Raw genomic sequence first — 17,009 nt, 5'->3', positions numbered from 1 at the left:
TCCCATGCCCTCTTAGTAAAAGACCTAGAAGCCGCCCCTATCTCATTTTTGGTTTAACATTCAAGCCTTGCTATGGGCGCACTTTCCCATATCAAGACTTAGGGCTACTACCATGATTGGCAATTTCGTTTGTCCTTAAACAAACAAAGAAATATAAGGATCTTCAAGATGAAATGGGCTCGGGCGGGGTCTTACCTGCAAGCCTTGCGACAGAACACCTACTGCTTGCTGAAAAACAGAGCGGATCGCTCCGAGGTACGCGTCCACGAAGCTCAGAGCATTAAACTCTTGATCAGAAAAGGTTGGGTTCCTTATGGAGACCTTTCACCGACGGTGGTTCACGGTGCTCTCGACCTTGCTGTTAGTGGTCGAGGAGGCACACGAGTCCTCAGATTGAGGGACTGTTTTTGAAAGCTCATGACAGTAGGAAAGGCTCATACTGACTTTTCATATATATGAGTCCGGGGGGTAGATTTTTACAAAGCAACAGGCACTCTCGTATGTACCCATTTTTCATGCCCTAACACGGGAGCACTCCAATACAGGCAACAGAGATGAGGGTTACCAAAGCATCAGTACCACACTAAGGGGGATCCCACATAAAGGTGTTTACAGAACTTGATATAAAATTTCCCATTGAGGGTTTAACCCTATGGATCAATAAGCCAAAGTTTGTCCTAAATCTTTGCCTCCAGGAGTCGAACGAGGGCTTTATCCCTCTAAAGATCTTGCCGTTGCGTTCTTTCAGATACTCCAGGCCGACATCATGAATATCTCCATGTACATTGGACGTGTCCACCGAAGTTTTCCAGAGTGGACAATGTTTAGCTAGCTGCCCTCAATCATCCAGTCCATCCCAATCTCTTCCCAACATTGTCTACTGAACGGACAAGTAAAGAACAAGTGTTCCACTGTCTCCTTATCTCCACTTGTGCAAAGCCTACAACTCACATCTCCCTCAATGTTATAGTGTCTCCTTGCCAACATGTTTCTGGTGTTTATTCTGTCTGCCAACAATAGCCACGCGAACACTTTAATTTTCAACGTGCACTTAGACTTCCATACCCAAGAAAAAGCCGCATCAGCAATCACATATCTGAAATAGTGTTTGTAGAAATGTGCCGAGGAATATTTTGGCCCCCATACACACATCCAGATATCGCGGCTAGCTATGCGTTTGGCACTGTCGTCGCCGATATCATCTGAAGATCTCGCACCTCCTCCCTTGCGTGTACAGAGAGTGGGAGGTGGAAACCGCTCCCGAGCTCCGCCATGGATAGAAAATTTGACACTGGGGCATCTTCAACTTTTGTAAATGAGAAGGCTCGGGGTGCGATTCCGCAAAGATTTGATCACACCAGAGGTCCTTCCAGAATAGGACCGACGTCTCATCGCCAACGGTCACCTTAGTGACCCCTTTATACACTTCGGTTAGCTTCATGATGTCTCACCACCAGAACGATCCGCAGGGGGGTGAGGCATGGGGTATTTTGTCGCCGTAGTAGGCTGACCAGACCAGCTCGACCCAAGGCGTATCATGGTTGTTGTAAAAGTTGTGCAGATATTTCAATAGTAGAGCCATGTTCTGTATTTGAGTTAATTACACGATAGTACCACATTTGGGGCGGTGGTGGCGGATTGATACCACTTTTCGCAATTTTTACATGTCAGTACCATGTTTGAGGCTGTCTGTTACACAATAGTCTAAACCGTGTATTGACGGTGCATCTGACCGTTAGGGCCCGCCTGTCAGGTGCTGATGTGGCACATTCTTTTCCAAAAAAGACCCTTACCTCTTATTTAATTACGCATCCATCCCTGGTTTGCTAAAAAGGGCCCTGCCAGGATTTTTTTTAAAAGAAATACTCAACGCGTGCCCAGCGCGATGCCAGGATTCTTGAAGGGCCCTTGGCCGATCTTTATTAGAAGGAAAGAAGAAGTACAACGCGGTTAGCAGTCTAGGCGAACTAGAACTGGAAACCAGAGTCTGACGAATCCCACAATACAATGATTACAACACGGTACAAATGCCAATGACTCGCTAGGGACCAAGGTCCGCTATGCAGCCTACTGAGCGCCATACTGCTATGTCTTCCCGTATCAAGTCTAGTACTCTATCAGCACTGCTTGCCACTTGATCAAAAACTCTGGAGTTCCTCTCTTTCCACAGCCTCCAGTGCAATAGAATTGTAATAGTGTCGAAGTTTCTGCGCATTGGCTTGGGAATGCCTGTTCTTGCGCGCAGCCACCAGTCCTCCGTGCAGCCGTCAGAGTCACCCGGTATAGCAAAATGTGCCCCAATCAAAGACCTGAACAGACACCAGAGGTGCTGGGTGAAACGGCAGTGAACGAATAGGTGTGTACAATCCTCCGACGCTAACAGGCGGAGGGGGCAAGATGTGTTTGCAGGCCAGCCTCTTCGTTCTAGATTATCAGCCGTCAGACACTTGCCATGGACGACCAACCACATAAAGAATTTGCATCGTGGTGGTGCTTTGGATCTCCAGATTGGCTTGTTGCAAGCAAAACGAATATTGGGCATGAACATCATCTTGTACGCACTGCCGACCGAGAACTCTTGCCCCTTAGTAAGCTTCCAGCGAGCCTGATCCCTCACACCTGGCGTTAGACTTGTAGCGGAGGTTAGATCCCAAATTGATAGATACTGCGCTAGGGCTTGCACCGAGATTCCGCCCGAGATATCCCTGATCCAAGATCGATTATGAAGAGCCTCCCGGACTGAGCAGCCTGAGTCTTTGACAAAAGAGAACAACGTTGGAGCTGTTGCTGCAATAGAACTACCTCCCGGGAGCCAGTTATCGGTCCAGAACCTTGCAGATGCCCCATCACTGAGTAAGATCGCAGAGGCCGCATTGAACATTGCTGAAACTGCCTTCTCTGTGGTGTCAGGCAGAGAATGCCACGGCCTGGGATGTTCGTCCCATTTCATCCATGGCCATCTGCATCGCAGAGCCCAACCGAACCACCTGAGATTAAGTACCCCTAGCCCCCCACAGTCCTTGGGTGCACATGTTGGAAATATGCCCTAGAGGCAATAATAAAAGCATTATTATTATATTTCCTTGTTCATGATAATTGTCTTTATTCATGCTATAATTGTGTTATCCGGAAATCGTAATACATGTGTGAATAATAGACACCAACATGTCCCTAGTAAGCCTCTAGTTGACTAGCTCGTTGATCAACAGATAGTCATGGTTTCCTGACTATGGACATTGGATGTCATTGATACCGAGATCACATCATTAGGAGAATGATGCGATGGACAAGACCCAATCCTAAACATAGCACAAGATCGTATAGTTCGTTTGCTAGAGTTTTCCAATGTCAAGTATCTTTTCCTTAGACCATGAGATCGTGTAACTCCCGGATAACGTAGGAGTGCTTTGGGTGTACCAAACGTCACAACGTAACTAGGTGACTATAAAGGTATACTACGGGTATCTCCGAAAGTGACTGTTGGGTTGACACGGATCAAGACTGGGATTTGTCACTCCATATGACGGAGAGGTATCACTGGGCCCACTTGGTAATGCATCATCATAATGATCTCAAAGTGACCAAGTGTCTGGTCACGGGATCATGCATTACGGTACGAGTAAAGTGACTTGCCGGTAACAAGATTGAACGAGGTATTGGGATACCGACGATCGGATCTCGGGCAAGTAACATACCGATTGACGAAGGGAATTGTATGCGGGATTGATTGAATCCTCGACATCATGGTTCATCCGATGAGATCATCGAGGAGCATGTGGGAGCCAACATGGGTATCCATATCCCGCTGTTGGTTATTGGCCGGAGAGTCGTCTCGGTCATGTCTACATGTCTCCCGAACCCGTAGGGTCTACACACTTAAGGTTCGGTGATGCTAGGGTTGTAGGGATATGTATATGCAGTAACCCGAATGTTGTTCGGAGTCCCGGATGAGATCCCGGACATCACAAGGAGTTCCGGAATGGTCCGGAGGTAAAGAATTATATATAGGAAGTGCTATTTCGGGCATCGGGACAAGTTTCGGGGTCACCGGTATTGTGCTGTACATGAGCTGTAGGGGTGTGCGCCTTGGCCTGTATGGGCCAAGGGCACCAGCCCCAAGAGTCCCATGCGCCAAGAGATCAAGAAAGGAAGAGTCCTAAAGGGGGAAGGCACCTCCTAGGTGCCTTGGGGAGGAGGGATTCCTCCCTTGGCCGCCGCCCCCTAGGAGATTGCATCTCCTAGGGCCGGCGCCCCCCCTAGGCTCCCTATATATAGTGGGGGAAGGAGGGCCTCTCACCCCACGCCTTTGGTGCCTCCCTCTCCCTCTCCAACACATCCTCCTCCTCCATAGTGCTTGGCGAAGCCCTGCCGGAGTACTGCAGCTCCATCACCACCACGCCGTCGTGCTGCTGCTGGAGCCATCTTCCTCAACCTCTCCTTCCCCCTTGCTGGATCAAGAAGGAGGAGACGTCACGCTGACCGTACGTGTGTTGAACGAGGAGGTGCCGTCCGTTCGGCGCTAGGATCTTCGGTGATTTGGATCACGTCGAGTACGACTTCCTCATCCCCGTTCTTTGAACGCTTCCGCGCGTGATCTACAAAGGTATGTAGATGCAATCCAATCACTCGTTGCTAGATGAACTCCTAGATGGATCTTGGTGAAACCGTAGGAAATTTTTTGTTTTCTGCAACGTTCCCCAACAGCACACACCTGAGCCCACGGTAGCAAGCAGTGTCCTCCACTTATAGCCTCCTCTCCCTTCCAAATGAAACCACGACATCTCCTATTGATTATTTTGATGGCCTAGACTGGGAGAGGCAGAACTATCATGAAATGGATCGGGAGAGCCATTAGCACCAAATTAACCAGTGTAAGTCTACCCGCAGCTGGCAGTAACTTCGGCTTCCAGCCCTTCATCTTGCTGGAAAACTTGTCCACAAGTGGCATGATGTCCTGTTTCCTCAACCTGAATACAGAGAGCGGCAGCCCGAGGTATGTGATTGGGAAAGTTTTCCGTTGACACTGGAAGAACTCTGCCACCATGGAGCTCACTTCCTCCTCACATCGAATGCAGGTAGTCGAGCTCTTCTGCAGGTTGATATGCAACCCTGAGGCTTTGCCAAAAAGTTGAAGAATTTCCGAAATCACCCGCAGATCCGTGATTTGTGGCTTGAAGAAGATGAATGCATCGTCAGCAAAAATGGACGCACTTGGGATGCCACTGTCCAGCCCCAAGTCAGAAAGCAATCTCTTCTGGACTGCCCATTGAAGCATGCCGTGAAGAGCATCCATGGCCAGGATAAACAGCGCTGGAGACAGCGAATCGCCCTGACGAACACCATGACCCAGGGTGAAAGGATCGCTGAGTTCCCCATTGATAATAACGGGAGAGGATGAGGAGCTCAACAGGCCACAGATCCATGAGCACCACCTATCCCCAAAACCCCTGGCTTTGAGGGTCTCCAGCAAAAAACCCCAGGATAGAGTATCAAAGGCTTTGGAAATATCAATCTTCATGAGGACCGCCTGTTGCTTCTTCGTGTGAAGGGCCCTTGCCGTGTTCCGCACGAATTTAAAATTCTCATGTATACTCCGTTTGCAGACAAAAGCGCTTTGTGCTTGGGATATTAAGGAAGGCAGTAGGGGGGCCAGCCTGGTAGCCAAAGCCTTGGCAAAGATTTTCCCAGTTCCATGTATCAAGTTGATCGGCCTGAAGTTGCCAAGCTGCATTGGGTCCTCATTCTTGGGAAGCAAGGTAATTATGGAAGAGTTAAGTGCCCCGAACGAGTAAAACCAGCCTTCATGGAGAGCTTGCATTAGTAGCATGAAGTCTTTCGCAATAATCTGCCAATAGCTTTGAAAAAACAGGCCGGAGAACCCATCTGGTCCCGGAGCACGGTCGGCTGGCATGTCCTGGATAACCTTCTTGATCTCATCTTCAGTGAACGGTACCTCCAACCTGTGCGCCCACTCCGGAGATAACTGGCGCAAGTTCAGCTCATCCCATCGGAGTGAGCAACCTGGAGAGGAGGAGCAGCCCATTCTGGACCTGAAGAACTCCAGCGCCAGGCTCAACTTCTCCTCCATGCTGGTGACAGTGCACTCCCCATCTTTCAGAAACGGGATAAGACGCCTCCTCCGCCGCCCATTGGCCTTCATGTGAAAATATTTGGAATTAGCATCCCCCTCCTTTAAGTCTCTGACTCGAGCACGTTGACGTAATCTGACCCGTTCCAGAGATGCTATAGCAAGACACTTCCCTTTCAAGAACCCCTTTAGTCTTCTTTCCTCCGCCGACAGGACCCTCACCTCTTGTGCCGTGTCGAGGCGCAGAATCACCTCATTGGCAATCTGAAACTGGATCGCCATCTCGCTCTGCTTCTTTTGGCCCCAACTACGAAGTGCTTTGGCTGTCCTCTGCAGCTTGATACCGAAAATCTTAGCGGGATCCGAACTGGCCACTTCTCCCTCCCACGCCTGCCTCACCGTGTCATGAAATCCAGGCAGCTTGCACCAAAAGTTCTCAAAATGGAACCGGTGCGCTCTTGGCCGGCCCTCCGCACAAGTTAGCAGAAGCGGACAATGGTCAGACACATTAGAGCTCAATGGCAGGAGATCACTGATTGGGTAGACCTCCTCCCATGCGTTGTTGAAGAGCACCCGATCGAGCCTAGCCATGACCGAGTGCTCTTGCTCGTTGCTCCACGTGTATTTCCTACCCACCAGCGGCATATCATGCAGGCCCAGACTGTTAATAGTATGCCTAAACTTATTAATGATCCGACGGCTCCCTCTTCCTGTGCTGCGTTTCTCCACATTTCTGACAAGGTTGAAGTCCCCGTTGACTATCCAGGGGAGATGAATTTGTTGCCCAATAAGCTCAATTTCCTGCAGGAACCTCACCTTGTCCTCCAAAGCTTGCGGCCCATACACAGAGGTGCACACCCATTCCTTGCCATTCTCAAGAGAAGTGATGTTGCTTGTGATTGAGAATTCTCCTTTGTTTATCACCGAAACCCGCAGCAAATCCGATTTCCATGCCACAAGAATGCCCCCCTGGTGCCCACGGCTGGCAAATACTCAAAGCCATCGAAGCCCGGCCCCAAGGTCTGGCCAACCACCGACACGTCCACCACTTCCAATTTAGATTCTTGCAAACAAACAAGCGAAACATTGCAGGATTGCAGGAACATCCTAATGGACGCTCGCCGTGCGGGATTATTAAGTCCCCTCACATTCCATACCAAGATGCCTACAGACATGATGCAAGTAGTAGAGACCCGAAAAACAGCAACAACCCCCCCACTAGGCGCCACACGGCTCGACGGACTCTGGTATCGCGAGACCCGCAAACCCCTCCATTGCAGGCTCGTCAAAGTCAGCCCATTCAGGATCGAAGAGAGCCGTTACAGCTCTGATGTGGTGCGGGGCTAGTGGCTTGTCGAACAGCTTCAGATACGCCTCGAGTGCGTCCTGTGACAGATGCTCTTCCGGCTTGATCACACCCATGCGGCGGAGCAGCACCGTTTGAGCACGTTGTACCGGACCGATGTTCTTGCCATCATTCATCTTGCTGATTCTGGCACTCCTGCGTGGCGTGAAGCCTGGAGGCAGCGGCTTCCTGCGTCTTGCCGGGGCAGAGGCCGCTGGTCGAGGACCCAGGATGGAAGGGGCTGGAGTGAAGGCCAGACCCTCCCTCAAGGAATCAACAGCTGACTTGGGCCCGAAAGACACACATCCAAGTGAAGAGGGAGCCATTGGAGGCAGTAGCTGATGTGGCTTCAGAGGCACCGCCGTGGGCGTACACCCCGGGCTGCCGTCGTCTTCTTCATCTCCAGCATGCACTTCCTCCCCAGCATGCGCGGGGGGGTACCAGAATCAGGGGCAAGAGCTGTCCGCTCCCGTCCTCTTCTCTGGCGGCCTGGGACTCCGGCATGGCCACCACCTGAAGCGCCGGCGGGCTACCGGCCACGCACGTCAAAGGGCTGAAAGAGAGCCAACGGGGTGATGGAGCACACCGCGCCCCGATCGGTCCCTGCTCCGGCGTGCATAAAAGTGCCACGGCACCCACGACAGTAGAGCCAGCAGATCGTGAGCGGTGTGGCGTCAGGGAGCGCCAGGGGGAGCCAGCGCCCCGAAAGAGTCTAAGCTGCCCGGCGAGAGGAGAGTCACATTGGGCCGCCGAACCCACCGCCGTGGATGCCTGCGATGACTGGGGTCCTGGAGATGCGGTGGTCACCATGGGCGTGTCCACCAGCGCTGCCGAGCCCACCGATGTAGACGCTGCCGATCCCCCGGCAGCCATCTCCACGGTCGTCGGAGAGGGAGCGGCCGCAGGGGAAGGCCTTGAGGAGTTGAGATATGGGTGAGGAATGCCCCCAGCCGGGGCGAGAAGCCCGCGAACCCGGTGGCCACCCCACTCTCCGGCCATCCCCAAGCCACCTGGGCCTCCAAAGGGGTGACCACCGGAGCATGGAGTGTTACCCCGGCCTGTACCGTCAATCCTGCCCCTGATGCAGTCTTGAGAGTAGTCGTGCCGCCTGGTGAGGTCTTCATCTTCGTCTGGCTCAAAATTGGGGTTGAACTGCATATACGGAACAGTGCGGCCCACCACATCCAACACATGAATGGTCAGAGGGTGAACCAGTGTGCGCCGCTCCACCGGAGGCGCCGGAGCCACAGGCCACTCCGGATCCACTGTGTTCGGCAGGCCAGCAGGCTCCGGGATCTCGAGCTCGTAGATCTTGGGAATGCCCGAAGGGTTCTTCATCCAGGCAGTCGAGTTTGCCGCCCACCGCCTGCGTGCACCTGTGCCAGCACTGGAAGGCAATAGGCGCGCGCCGGCGCAGCGGATCTTGCCGCTACTTTTGAAAACCCTGTCGCAGTCGTCGGAGGAAGCAAAGTGCAGGAAGAAATCCGCAGGGTGGGTCACCTCCGCCCGCACATGGCTACGCTCCACCCCGCAGATCTGGCCGAGCGCCAGGACCAGAGCCTCCGGCGAGACCGCCGGCCTCCTGCCCTGCACCGAGGCGAGCCGGGCGTGAACGGCCTGGGAGAGGCTCCTCCAACAAAGCAGAAGAGACAGGCGCCGCGTGGCAAGGAACGCTATCTGGCCGCCGGGGCTCGGAGCGAGACCCCGACGGGTGTGGCTGTGGGTGGGCAATGTCACGGCCGCGGGAAGGGCGGGCGGCGGCGGCAGGAGGAGCGTGGAAGCGAGACGACCGTTGCGAAGCCATTCCGAGTTTCTTGCGATGCCAGGATTCGAACTACCGACGGCGGGTTCGCGGCGCAACGTCGCTACCATTGAGCCACAGCATCTTTCGTGTTGACGTGCACGCGTACACCATTTTATAGTTCGAGCCATTTCGTTTTTTTCCTGTACTTGTTTCTATTCCTGTTTTTTTTTGCGTGTCTCTTTTATCTTTTCTCAGATGGGTATTCTTCAGGCCGTATGCAGTGTGCGTATCATATATCGAAAAAGTTATACACACATATATATATATACATTGTGTATATTAATGTATGTGTTGGATGAACATTTTTATAGTACAGAAAAAGGTCATCATATATTTAAATGTTCATCTTATATTTCAATAAGATCATTGTATATTAAAATGTGATACACTTTTGTAATATATGATGCAATGAACATATTTTTAGTTATATGATGTGATGATCGTCTTTTAATATAATATAACCTTTTTCAGTATCGTATAACATTTAATAAGAAAATTTTAATATACACATCTTTTTAATATACGATGAACTTTTTGTAAATAGGGAAACACAAACAAACATATATGTTCACATATTTTTCTTAATATACGGTGTACATTTTTTATATATGTTGAACAATTTTCTTAATATACAATGAATTTTTTCGTAATTTATGTTGAACATTTTCTTAATACAGGCTGAGTTTTTTTATTTCATTTCTAAATTTATTATGGTAACTTGTTTAATACATGTTATCAACTTTTTAATAATAGTGTGTTTACAAAAATATAATCAATATATGAGTAAGTAAAAAAACTGTGTGTTGGGCATATAATTTTTGTAATAGTTGCGTATTTGAATACTACCTCCATTTCAGTTTACAAGTCCTACGCGTATACCTAGGTTGCCAATTTTATCACCTTAATATAAACTATATAACACAAAAATTATATCGTTTGAAAATAAAATATCTGAAGTTTATATTGGTATATTTTTTGTAATATATGACTTGTATTAAATTGGTCAAATTGATGACCTAGGGATACGCGCACGCTCTGTAAACTGAGAGAGAAGTAGTAGTATAATGAGGTGACACAATAATTGTGCATGCTTGTGGTCCTAGCGAAGACACATAAAATTTGGGCCGTGCATGTAATAGTATCTTCTAAAAAAAATCCACTTAATAATAGTAATATGTAATCGGACAAAAATGTGTTAATATTATAATTAAAAAAAGAAAAATGTGTAATTAACGGCACGTAGTCGCGATGGGCCCAACAGCCGGCCCAGCGTGTCCACGCTGGTATAAAAGTAAGCTCGCATGTGATCTAACAGATGCTGTCAGGCGGCCTGGTGGTTTGCTCGCGTCGTGTCTGTATGCCGGGTCGCAGGTTCGAAACCTGCTGTGCGTTGTTTTACCTTTACTAGCAAAAAGGGCCCGTCCGTTGCACCGGGTATAAAATAAATAAATGCTTAAACAGTTGAAAATACCACTTAAAGTTCAAAAATAATCAAAAAACTATAGCAGAACAAACAATTTTGGTTAATTTTTTTCCAAACAATTAGTATTTCCAGTTTGTAAATTCCATAACTTTCTTATTCACAAAACAAATCCCATAACTTTCTCAAGAAACTAAATAAGTAAAAGTACATGTTCTTACTTGATGTTTCAAGTTGCATGGCCTCTGTACCATTGGTTATTTGGCACATGGCAAGTTTGAACAACTTTTGTAGTCGGAGTACAGTAGTGGTCAAAAGTATTGGGATAAGATTCATGAGCAAATTTGGTAAATGGTTTCAGTTTAAATGGTTAAAAAACAAGTGCAATTAGATATCATCGTTTCATGTCAAACATATAGGAGAAAAAAATCAATTTGTGCTCACTAACCTGTTGTGCGCTGTTTTACCTTTACTAGCAAAAAGGGCCCGTCTGTTGCACCGGGTATAAAATAAATAAATGCTTAAACAGTTGAAAATACCACTTAAACTTCAAAAATAATCAAAAAACTATAGCAGAACAAACAATTTTGGTTAATTTTTTTCCAAACAATTAGTATTTCCAGTTTGTAAATTCCATAACTTTCTTATTCACAAAACAAATCCCATAACTTTCTCAAGAAACTAAATAAGTAAAAGTACATGTTCTTACTTGATGTTTCAAGTTGCATGGCCTCTGTACCATTGGTTATTTGGCACATGGCAAGTTTGAACAACTTTTGTAGTCGGAGTACAGTAGTGGTCAAAAGTATTGGGATAAGATTCATGAGAAAATTTGGTAAATGGTTTCAGTTTAAATGGTTAAAAAACAAGTGCAATTAGATATCATCGTTTCATGTCAAACATATAGGAGAAAAAAATCAATTTGTGCTCACTAACCTGACTTTTTCAGTATAACATCTGGTCTCACCCTAACTTTGGTTGTACATACCATTAGAAATATGATGGGTATCACCCCCAACAACAGTGCCCTTTTTCCATTGTTCAACAATTATCTCAAAAGAAAAGAGAACACACCACTAACTTCTCAATGTGCATCATGACTCAGTAAAGTTATACCACTAACAGTTGAAAAAATACCACTTAAACTTCAAAAATAATCAAAAAACTATAGCAGAACAAACAATTTTGGTTAATTTTTTTCCAAACAATTAGTATTTCCAGTTTGTAAATTCCATAGCTTTCTTATTCACAAAACAAATCCCATAACTTTCTCAAGAAACTAAATAAGTAAAAGTACATGTTCTTACTTGATGTTTCAAGTTGCATGGCCTCTGTACCATTGGTTATTTGGCACATGGCAAGTTTGAACAACTTTTGTAGTCGGAGTACAGTAGTGGTCAAAAGTATTGGGATAAGATTCATGAGCAAATTTGGTAAATGGTTTCAGTTTAAATGGTTAAAAAACAAGTGCAATTAGATATCATCGTTTCATGTCAAACATATAGGAGAAAAAAATCAATTTGTGCTCACTAACCTGACTTTTTCAGTATAACATCTGGTCTCACCCTAACTTTGGTTGTACATACCATTAGAAATATGATGGGTATCACCCCCAACAACAGTGCCCTTTTTCCATTGTTCAACAATTATCTCAGTGGTCAAAAGTATTGGGATAAGATTCATGAGCAAATTTGGTAAATGGTTTCAGTTTAAATGGTTAAAAAACAAGTGCAATTAGATATCATCGTTTCATGTCAAACATATAGGAGAAAAAAATCAATTTGTGCTCACTAACCTGACTTTTTCAGTATAACATCTGGTCTCACCCTAACTTTGGTTGTACATACCATTAGAAATATGATGGGTATCACCCCCAACAACAGTGCCCTTTTTCCATTGTTCAACAATTATCTCAAAAGAAAAGAGAACACACCACTAACTTCTCAATGTGCATCATGACTCAGTAAAGCTTCCAGTGCATGAACATACTTCCTCCTTTTCTTTTTTATATAGAACATATGGCCGTGTGTTGCACTGGGAGAAAAATATTGGCGTTGTCACTCATTTACAAACCCACTTCGTGTGCCACACTATTTCTTCTAGCCAACTTTGACACTGCGGGATATTTCTTCTGTTCAACTTTGACAAACTTCACAGCTAGCAACAATGTGGAAGTAATGTTTTTGTCGTCATGCCTACAACATTTTGACAAAAAAGGAAATATAAAAATAGCTACATTCAAGAACAGAGGGAAAACTTTGTCAAACTTGCAAACCTTGTGTTACTTTTCTTGCTTTTAGCAAGTGAATGTTACTTGTGTGTAGATGATATCTGAAAAGCTCCTAGAGAAAGATGGAAAATGTTAACTATACTGAGTTAACTATATATAATACAAAACGTATGCAAGGATACACTTTTCTATACATCAACTTACAGAGGATATATTCTATTTATTCAGCTAAACTTGTAAAGTCACACATTTACAAGCTGCATCTAGTTCTCCTCCAAAAGAAAAGAAAATAAACATGAAAATATTAAATATTAAATCCCGAGATCTCAATCATGAAATCATTGGAAGCAATGTGATTCACAAGAGAGGCCTTTGGGTTCACCCTGCTGCAATTTATGCATCAGCGATTGTTAGAGAATCAAGTGCTATTATACCTCGAGATAATGTATTATGTGGTCGCCAAGCTTGACGTCAATCCAGGGAGTTCAGTTCCAAATAATTCCAAACAGGTTAACCACCCTAGAGATACTGTGGAAATCCTCCCCCAGCAGCGATTTGAGTGTTCAGGTTCACATAGTTATGGACTACTTGCGAGTAAAAATAAACTTTAAAGCTGATATAGTATCATGACAACCTGAATAACAACATCTGGATGTGAAATTGCACTTAAAACTTGCTGCGTTTATTGTTGGTTTTGGAAGCAAAATAATCTATGGTGGTAAAGAAGAGCCTAGAGGATGGTTCTCCAGCTCTTTGCTTTCAGAAGTTTTGGAAGCTGTTCGATACGTGTGCAGAAGTGAATGTGCCACTTCAGTTGTGCATAAACGCTCCATCATATGAGCTTCAACAACACAACCGCCACATTAAATCAGTCATCATTTACATCTAGAACCGAATTTGTCAGCTTCAGTCTTGCAAAAAACATGACACATAATCAGGGTTGATGATTTGGGGTATTCTCTTCACCGGGAAAAATGTGCGTGTGTCTACAGAGGAACGACAATGGCAGCAGGCTAACATCATCTATAATGTGGGTCGCCTGTGTAGACGCTGAGAAATACAAAAAATAAATATTGTAAAATTAAAAACCATCTAAGCGTCCTCCCTGTGTCAGTCAGAAATAAGAAACTGGAACCATTGGTAATAAGAAGTCAACCTAAATTTTACAACTCAACAAATTAAGTCTGTTTAGATGTGCCCTAGTTATCACGTGTCTAATTGACTCAATCAATCTAGAAAGAAAAGAAAAAGAAAACAAAAGAAAATGCTTGCACGAATCTTAGCATAAAATCAATGGCATAGGACTTAGATTAGATGTACAATACTTAGAGCACATCTAGATGTGCTTTTTTTGCGGGATACATCTAGATTTTTTTTTGCAGGATACATCTAGATGTGCTTTAGCAAAACTGTAAAAATAATAGATTTGAAATTCAATGCAAAATAGAGAGATGTATTAAGAAACATAGGTATTTTCCAAGTTACTTATGTTCACATTTAGCACACCCTTTATATCAATTTTTTTTGCAAAAAAGCACACCCTCTAATAGGCACTTCTTTTTAGACTCATATTAAGAAGCACATGCATTCACAACCTTGGGATCAGGCTTGGGGTTATAAGAGAACAGACATTATTTGACAGTTCAGTAAAACTAAAATGATGCTCTCGGCCAATAGCTGCATGCATATAAATCAGTTTGAAGTGTAAAAAAAATCAGATGGGTTTGCCTTTTAAATAACTCATACAGGTATGCATGCCATGAATGTTTTTATAAACAAGCTTATTTTGTCTACAACAAATACTACTTGAAACTTTAATGAGGTAAAATAAGGGCAGAACAAAACGAACTCCTTAACTAATATATCTACCAAAAGTGGCCAAAGAAATCCTAAGTCCTAAATAGGCTCACTTTAAGATTGTGCTGAACTACTCCTATTCCATGAATAAGCACTTGAGAAGAGATAATTGTTTAATTATGGCATAAGAAACTCGGGACTCATCGAGTCAAAGCAAGAAATAACCTTGATCAGATTTGAACCATTGCTTGATAGTATGACGAGAGCAAGTAGCCACAAAGCACCATGTGCACGCGATTAAAACCTTTCTCGGATCGGCTCCTTCAGCACAAAGCACCATGTACTGACCGGCGATGGGTGTGACCTTCTGTGGCGGAACTTCTCCTCAGCAGTTCATATAGGCGAATTTTTGTGGACTGATTCTGCAGTATTTTTATCTGCTTTGCCCAGTTAAATAGTCCAGATACTCCACTCCAACTACTATCAAGATACCAGTCATGGTCAAAAGAGAACTGCCATCTTGCACTCCAATATGGTGGTATGGGCAGATTCTGAATTCTAGTGTCGTTGGCAACCAAACTCACCTACAGTCACATGGCACATCGATTTGTCGGATATCCTTTTTATGTAACCAACTAATCAACCCGAAACACCAAAAGCAAAATATCAAACTGTAAAACGCTCTGCCTCACCTGCGTGTATTTCTTGACGGCCGAAGATCATCTCTGGCATGCAGGCGCCCACCTCCTGGTGGATCTCGACGGGTGTGCTGTCTCCGTTGTTATTCGATGTTGCAATGGAGGGCTAAGTACCGTTGATGTGGATCTCATCGGTTTGGGGATAGTGTGCTGCTGCTGGAAGTCCGAGAGCTCGGCGGCCGCGGCCGTCGCCTCCGCGGAGTCTTCTACGACCCATCGCACCATAGTTTCCCCTTCTCCTCCTTCCCCTCTCATCCCACGGCGAGTTTGCTTGTGCCGGCTCTGGCTGCGGCGATGCTGCTAGCTTTGTGGCAGAACGGCGATGTGAAAGGCGGCCGGGGTGGGTGCACGGGCGGGTATAGCCAACGGTGACGAATCCATCTCGAGCTACCACACGCAGGGAAGAAATCGCTCGAAGGAGCCTCAGGCGCAAAGAGGGCTACGGTGTTGTGGCCGAGAGATTGTGCCAGCCGTTGCGGCATCAGGTAGGTTCCGTGGAGTAACGGGCAAGGTTCTTCACTCTCGCGAGGAGGAGGGGTAAGGAGCCGATTTTTTCACTGTATATAGGCTCCGTGTCGTGACCGAGGAGAAAGACGATGACCCAGGACGTGAGAGATGAGGATTGGTGTGCACTGAGGTTTCCTTTCTTTTCGTGAGTTCTGTTCCGATTTCTTTCCAAACGTGCGTGGGAAGCGGCCAAATTAACATAAGTAAAGCGAGAGTCGGGCATGTTTTTTTGGCTGCAAACGGGGTAGCGCACGTATATGTTTTTAATTCAAATTGAAAGCGTAAATTCATATGAAAAAAGCGTATTGTGACGGTGAACCCACGGTGTCAATTCGTACTTTATTATTAAAAAAATAAAATTAGGGAGAGATTTTATATATTTATATATTTGTCCAGTTTGATGGAAACTTTCAAACAAGTCCTAAAGAAAAAAAATGTCTCCCACAGGATCCTTTTTTTCGTGCAAAAATAATGGGCCTTTATGTGATTACATATAAAGTAAAGGGGTTTTCTGCAAAAGAACAGGCCACGTCAACACCAGACAAAGCAGGCCCCAACAGTCAGATACACCGTCAATACACGATTAGATATGGTTTAGACTATTTTGTAACAGATAGCCTCAAACATGGTACTGACATGTAAAAATTACGAAAAGTGGTATCAATCTGTCACCACCGCCCCAAATATGGTACTATCGTGTAATTTACTCTCTGTATTTTGATATCCAACACACCTAAGCCGCCATGTTTTTTGGGTGACACACAAGATACCACACTGCAAGTGAGTTGCGTGTTTCATCATTCTCGTTTTTCTTACGCTATAGGTATCTCCTCTAATTTTATCAAGATGTTCAATCAATTTCAGCGGAAATTTGAGGGTGCACATCGGGAAGATCATGACGGAGGTGATCATGGAGTTCAAAAGCGTCAACTTGCTCCCTTGATTCATCATGCATAGAGAAGAAGACAGTTTTCGCTCCGCACGCTTGACGATTGGCATCAAGTCATTGACAGTGGGATTAGTGGTTCCCATGGGCAAGCTCTGGTACGTAAATGGCATAGCGCCCACTGTGCATTACAGGGTCTGAGCTAAGTCTTGAGTCAATTCTCGGTCCACATTC

At 45.7% G+C, this 17,009-nt stretch overlaps 1 long non-coding RNA gene across 3 annotated transcripts; it reads right to left on the bottom strand.

Moving 5' to 3' along the window:
- Positions 1 to 12,479: 12,479 nt before the first annotated feature.
- Positions 12,480 to 16,055, bottom strand: LOC125551236 (uncharacterized). 3 transcript variants are annotated; one of them, XR_015601057.1, is made up of 4 exons: positions 15,377 to 16,055; positions 13,092 to 15,268; positions 12,933 to 12,999; positions 12,480 to 12,852 (listed from the first exon to the last, which is right to left on the bottom strand). It is a non-coding gene; the product is annotated as an uncharacterized LOC125551236 (long non-coding RNA). The 3 variants fall into 3 exon arrangements; XR_015601056.1 differs by having other exon boundaries at positions 12,933 to 13,937; positions 14,910 to 15,268; positions 15,377 to 16,053; XR_007302312.2 differs by having other exon boundaries at positions 12,933 to 15,268.
- Between the last annotated feature and the right edge of the window lie 954 nt (positions 16,056 to 17,009).

The sequence above is a fragment of the Triticum urartu genome, chromosome 4A (assembly GCF_056163025.1).
Source record: "Triticum urartu cultivar PI428250 chromosome 4A, HENAU_Tu73, whole genome shotgun sequence".
In the NCBI taxonomy this organism is placed as follows: domain Eukaryota; kingdom Viridiplantae; phylum Streptophyta; class Magnoliopsida; order Poales; family Poaceae; genus Triticum; species Triticum urartu.
This window is presented reverse-complemented; position numbering and strand designations above follow the sequence as displayed.